The following is a 6,945-nucleotide window of genomic DNA, read 5'->3' on the forward strand; positions in this document are numbered from 1 at the left end:
TGAACCTTCTTTATCTATGCACATAGCTTCGAAAATTTCACGCTTCGATTGCGGTACCTTGCACACCAATCTTTCAAGAAACAAGCATTCTAGGTACAATAAAGATGTTCAAGATGCCCAGGTGGTCGAAATTATTCCCGAGCCTTCCGCTACGGCACCTCTTTCTTCCTTTCTTCTTTTACTCCCTCCTTTATCCCTTCCCTTACAGCGCGGTTCAGGTGTCTGCCGATATGTGAGACAGATACTGCGCTATTTCCTTTCCCCAAAAGCCAATTTTCATTTTCCATGAATGCCGCCTAACGCTCTCCTGTGCCTCCAGCAACCAAGCGCGCGCGCGCGCTAATGAACGTAAGAGAAATTGTTATGAAGCGAACAATTGTGTAGTCCTTAAGCACACACCAGGGACACAAGCAGCAACACCGCGCTTTCTCCTCGCCGCATTTTAGGTCAACAAAGTTCCCCCCTGAATTTTTCTTTGATGCGCAGCCAGCGCGGTTCCAAACCGGCCTAGTGTGTTTTCACTCGCACTGTCCACCGCAAAATGCAGCGTCGTGAGTTTGCTTGCTTGTTCGCGCCTGCAGCTTCGAGACGACGAAACGAAATGCGATCGGAGAGACTGATAGAGGCTATCGGCCAAAAAGTAATAAAAATACACAGCGTCCACGACGGCATGTTCACATACACACACAAGCGCGCACACTCGGCATGACGCAGTAGTCACCCACCAGCAGTCGTCTGTCTCCACAGACACATGCGCCCGTGTTCCTGTCGCCACAGGAGAGGACTTCCCGCGAGTACAAGGGGGGGGGGGGGGGGGGGGGGGGGGCGAGAACGCGTCCTTTCTCTCCTGTCAGGTCTGCAGTTAAGATGAGGTGGCTTCGCGGCCCTCAGGGGTCGCCTTCAGGCGCCGCCGCACCAGCCACTGGGTGGCGAGGCAGCAGGACGGAACCGGCCTAGTCTAGCAAGCACGCTGCGGCTCCTCACCCGCGCCGCTGGCGATGTCGGCGGTTGGGGGAGTTCGGAGTGGCGTCCCTTGACCGGGCGTCCTGTGCAGGAGTTGTCCGTGGTACTCTCCTCGCGGATGCGGCTGTACACTCGGTGGAGATCTAGAACTTGATCTTGTCGCCATCCCTGCCACTGGCGTCGTCCGGAGCGATGTGGGGCTGACGGATGTCGTGTTCTGGTACCAGACGCGGCTCTCTTCATCCATTAGGTCCGAGCGTCCAGGTGCCCCAGGTCGGCCCACAGCTGGTGAGTGATGTGGCCGACCTGCATGGAACGACGAAGGCGTCAGAGGGAAGCATTCAAGGCTGTCATGTGAAGCGCGCGAAAGAAATGATGAGATTACGCAGTGCCCATAACATGAAAAATATTATACGGCAACCAGTGTGTTCTCTTCCACATTGGTTTGCGTATCATTCGTGTGGTTCACATATGATTTGAATGTGATCTGTATGACGTCGCACAGAGCCTGTACGTATTCCGACATGTGCGGTATCCGTAAAGCGTGTATTTCCCTCCTATTCGGTTGCCATGCACGGTAAGCGCACGACGTCATAGAAGTTACGAAATGCAAGAGGACCAAACAGGGATGCGAATCGCGCAGTAAGCCAGTCAGCGTCGTCACGACATGAAGGTCAACAAAGCTCTGTCAACGCTTTCGAATCAAATTGAATCCAGCTGCGTGTCATCGTCGGCAGGCCACAGTAGCGGCATCTGCACAATTGCCGCCGCACCTTTCCACGAGTTCCTTTGTCCGCACTGCTGGTTCAAGCAAAACCGAACACACGAGCCAACTATTACCTTCAGAGAGCCATAGCTTGGCGCGATCCGCTACGTGATCCGCATCCGCGAGATGCCGCCACTGCTCGTGCACAGATATCGCACTGAGAGCGCCAAATGGCGCCAGGTGTCGGCGAGCAGCGCATGCGCACTGGCGGCGTGCGCAAGTGGATCCCTGTAGCGGGTCGCGGATCTCGCAATGTTATTACTTTGACCATTGTTCACATCTCAGATCATGTTACTTTCAAAGAAAAAAATAAGCAGCATGTTCTGAAGTGTATTGTTTCCTAAGTGATGTGGTCTTCAATTTAGTTCTATTTTCTCTTTGGTTTGTTTACTATTGTATAACGGTGTTAATATAACCATCTTCTATCTGCTTCTGTTTCGCACCCCAGTTACGTAACCCCCCTCACATAATACTCCAGCTGGAGCCCGTGAGGTATTCGAATAAATAAATAAATTAATCTATTAGCATCCACATGGGCGCAGCCATGCAGCTGAAAGCCAGAAATCATATTATTTGATATGAAAAAGATTGACATTAAATAATTGTTACAATTACCCTGCTTAAGTTTTGAGGGAATTACCCATAATACACTGAAGGGAACTGATCACACAACTTTACTGAGGCTGGAGAAACAGCACTGAAGAACCACAACTCTACACCGAACCCGGCTACCTCGATTAATGATCACACTACTTTAAATTGCTTCCACAGCGTTGATTTTTATGTGACAAGTCTGCATCTGCGAACACACCTGTGTTTTCTCGATGGTGGCCGCATGCCTGTCGCACATGGGGCGGATGTCGAGGTTTTCTGCACGTTTATTGCCGCCTTGCATGAAGACCTCGGACATAACCACGTCCTGTACAGCTCCAGTGGCTTGGTCGGGTTCTGCAAAAGACACAGACCTTCAATCCTCTCCTCCAACAAACGCTCGAGCCCTCCAGGAGGTAACTTTAACACGGCGTGTGTAAATTTGTGCCCTTCAGCAGGACATGTGACGCAAGCGCGAAGACGTTAGGGAAACAAAACGGCTACCAGGAGAAAGGGAACACTTTTTTTTAATGCGGGGGGTCACAACACAAGACAGAACACAGAAATCTGGATGTATGGGAAATTCCTAATTGCCGTACACAATTCACAAACGGCAATCTTTGGCTCGCAATCTTTTGGTATTAGGAATGCTGCAGATAACCCAATCGGGGCATGTGCGCCTCTCCGCGCATGCGTCGGTGGTCATCTCTTTTCTCTTCTATACATATTTCCTAGCTGGAAATAAAGCGTCGTCTTCTTGCTCTGCGAATCGGCCTGGTTTTCATCGCGCAGCTGCCGGCCTTTGGCCGGTTGAACGTGACAGTTAACATGGATAATACGAAATTCCTCATCTACGCAGATGACAGCAGCCTGTTTTTCGAGGGCTACGACTACGAAAAACCTGTGCATTGCGCAAACACAACTTTCAATAAACTTCATGATTGGTGTTCCTGCAACGGCTTCGTTATTAATACCCAGAAAACTAAAGCAGTCGTTTTCAGATCTAAGGGCCAAGACATCGTTCCAAATAATCTTCTTCAATTACAGTGTCAGCCAAAAGAAGTTGTGACAGAATTTAAAACTCTAAGCGTAACTTTTTCAGAGCACTTGCTGTGGGACTCGCACACTAATCATGTTATCACGTGCCTAGCTCGCACTATAGGATTAATGTATAGGCATCGAGACCTATTTCTTATAAGCACAAGACTGCTCATTTATCATTCACTGTTTTTATCGCGCATAAATTACTGCTTTTTAGTATGGGGCAAAACAACCTCAGCAAACGTCAGAAAACTGACAGTAATGCAAAATGAAGTAATCCGGATTACTGCAAATTCTTCACCTGACCACTCAGCAGACAGCTTGCTTAGAAAGTTTAGACTGATTAACGTAGATAACGTGTATAACTATATCTTTTGTAAAAAGTTAAGGAATGAAAAGAAACAAGGCATTAATCTCACAACTAATCTGGCAAACTTGCAAACGAATACGCAATATTATACAGCTAGATACCCGAGCACTGGGGAAATCCATCGCAACCGCACTAATTACGGTGAACAAATGTTACGACACACAGTACCGAGTGTATTAAATTATTTTTTCGCAAAGAAGTTCATTTGATGAACATTTGGAAAACAGAATTCAGAGACTTATTCATTTAGTTGTTTAGAATAGCGTTGAGAAAAAGTAATTCCTTCTTTTTTTTTCTGAAATGCTATAAATGTACTACCTATGCACTACCTTTTATGAAATATTTTTTCTCATGTTTGATCTGTATGCTCTGTGTGCCTGTTAATTCTTCTGTTTGGTTTTATAACTGCTGTTATTTCAGATCTTAGAAGTATTTTCAATCATGCATACTTACTACTCTGCATTTTGTACTTGTACACCCACGGAAATTGTCGTTTCACCATTTTTAGTGATGCATAAAATATCCTTCAAAACGTGTTTTCTTTGTGTGTGTGTGTGCTGATTTGTATATTGTATGAGCTGCTGTTGCCTATGTAAACAAGGGGGGGTGGGAGCTTGTCAAGCTGCTGTTCAGCAGCTTTTTCTTCAATCTTCCCATGTTTTGAACAAACATTAAATTCCGTATTCGTATTCGTATTCGTATTAAATCCAGGATTCTTTTAATGCAAACCAGAGTGGGTGTGGGCTACTTGGCTTCGTATCGAGTTGTAAAGCATTTCGTGTATGAGCAACCTAAACCAGTCATGTCGCAACAGAAGCAGACTGTCTGACCCGTGTACATGATCAAGATTAGCAGAATTTAAACAAACCATGCACAAATCTTTTTTAATGCAATTGATCACTCCTCGTGCGTAAACCTCCCCATTTCACTTAGATTTACATTGCCGTGAAACTTTGCACCGCTTGTTCGTTCGCCCTCAAAACCACCGGCACGCGGGTTTTATGATGTTGTTTTCTAATGCGAGATGCCACTAGACTTATCTTCATTGATCGTGGCCGCATGCAAATACTTCCCCATTTTCCCAGATTGATGTAGTTGCTTTTGGTCCCTTATCTCGAAGGTTCCTTGCCAGCTCTAAATTGAGCGCGGCCAAGAACTGCAGGCATTCAGTTCGATGACCACCGAGCACGCTTGTTGCTATCGCCGCCGCCGAGTCATTCAGTTCTTTTGGAAGCTTTTTGCGTTGTCTTCCCGTCTGCTGGAGTGCCGTCACCACAACACGACAGTTTGCATCAACCTTTGAACATTGAAAAATAAAATAATAATAAAGATATAAAATTTATTACGTAAATGAGCATTAAATAAATAAACAACAATCTAAAAGATCGAAGTCTTGCCCCCCCTCCCCACTCACGCACACTGAAAAAAAAAAAAAAACTTCCCGAGTCTCCGCAAGGCCTCTCGCTCGACGATAACCTGATAGTCACTCGTTTAGCGTGCTGTAATCAGTTGCAAGACTGCTCGCGAAAGTGCAAGTAAAGCGCAGTTTCGATACGGTGCGTCCGGGAATGACAATAGTGTCGCATAGCACCACCACCACAACAAGATGGCTCTTGGAAAACAAGGTGTGCTGTGCCCGCTGTTAAAATTGGCTGGCGTCTATTGTCCCAAGGTGCGCAAATATTTCTGCGTGTTTTTATTTCAATTGCTTCTTTCGATTTTTCTAATTCGTTTTTTTTTCTCTTGCAATTACAATGCGAGGAAAGAACCTATGGTCAGGTGTCATCGAACATTGATTTTCTGCTCTCTCGCACTGGAAAGAAAGAAGAAGGAAACACCCACACTTTCCGCCTTCCTTCGCCCCTGATCGATCAGTGTACCGGCGAACAGCTATGCAGCAAATTTGTTATTTATTCTGCACGTCTTCTTTTCTGCCGGTACACTTATGTACGAACATGGGTGCGTTCTTTGTCGTGCCTTCCTTATAGCGCTTCCTTTACTTTCAAATAATGGAAAACACTGTTATAAAAATGTGTTGCTGTGCGCTCAGGGCTGGACCGTACACGAAAGCACATGATGTAATGTGGACATTGCATGCACTCCAAGCCACGGAATCAACGTTGTGTTTTGTGAAACATGTACGGCAGGGGAGTACCTGTCATACTCACACAACACCCGGAGCGTTCAGACTCATTTTTTATTCATAAAGTTCTGAATGCTACACGGTTCTAACAAAGCCAACTGGGCGAAAGCATCTCTTCCTATTGCGCCAGCGAAATTTCACAAAAGAAAATGAAAGGTACTTGATTACTACCACTTGTTTGATGGTGTTTTTTTTTTATAGCGCAAAGGCATCTGTGGCCGATGAGCGCCATGGCGCAATGCTGTTTCTCTTACACAAGCTGGCCTCAAAGACACATTTCCCAAGAATTTCACCTTGGAGAAGCCCAGCGCCACGCAGGGGAAAGTTTGTACCCATTGGATCAGCGGTGGGTACCCGGAGACACTGGGGATCGAATGTCGCACATCCCGCATGCGAGGACTAGCACTTGTTAATTAACTTTGCAATTGTTATTGATATATTATTTACATGTAGGTCTTCAGCCAATTCACAGCCCGCAGTCGTGGCTTCAGTGAGCAGCCCTGCTCCATTTCAGTGCAGTAGTACAGGTGTCAGACTCGCAACTCATACTGATCTTTGTTCAGAGTGATGCGATCGAGGGAGCAGGTAAGCAAAACAAGTCCACGTTCTCGCGACAGCTCTCGACTCACGAATCAGTAGCCAAGCAATCACGACAGAGAGAAGACAAAGGTGTGAACAGAACGAAAAAGGCCGTCCTGGACATCTGCACGCACTGAGTAAATAAACGCGTAGATAGCAGCTGCTGGCACACGGCGAATGGCCACGAAGCCGCAGTTCTTATCGGACTGCACATCACCTGACATTGCCACGCGCGTCCTGATAACGCGTGGATAACCTGCTGAGAGTTTGCGCACTTGGCCTTGTAAAACAGAGCAGTCCATGCTTGCGAGATGCGGTAAGAGAGCAGTACATAAGGCTAGCGGGTTTAAATTTGAGAAATTCTCGAAGTTCAGGCACATGGGGAAAGACGGGGACTGGCAAAAAGTCGGTGACCCGCGGTCACAGTGAGGTCTCAGAAGTCAACGTCCAACGCTATCAACTCTGCGGGATAAAACCGCAAAGGCGAATGAA

General features: G+C 46.7%; 1 long non-coding RNA gene across 1 annotated transcript; it reads right to left on the minus strand.

The window, feature by feature from the left end:
• Nucleotides 1-834: 834 nt before the first annotated feature.
• LOC144110233 (uncharacterized) lies at nt 835-2,607 on the minus strand. Its single transcript, XR_013309771.1, has 2 exons — nt 2,541-2,607; nt 835-1,269 (listed from the first exon to the last, which is right to left on the minus strand). It is a non-coding gene; the product is annotated as an uncharacterized LOC144110233 (long non-coding RNA).
• Between the last annotated feature and the right edge of the window lie 4,338 nt (nt 2,608-6,945).

Source organism: Amblyomma americanum, chromosome 11, assembly GCF_052857255.1.
Source record: "Amblyomma americanum isolate KBUSLIRL-KWMA chromosome 11, ASM5285725v1, whole genome shotgun sequence".
NCBI lineage: Eukaryota > Metazoa > Arthropoda > Arachnida > Ixodida > Ixodidae > Amblyomma > Amblyomma americanum.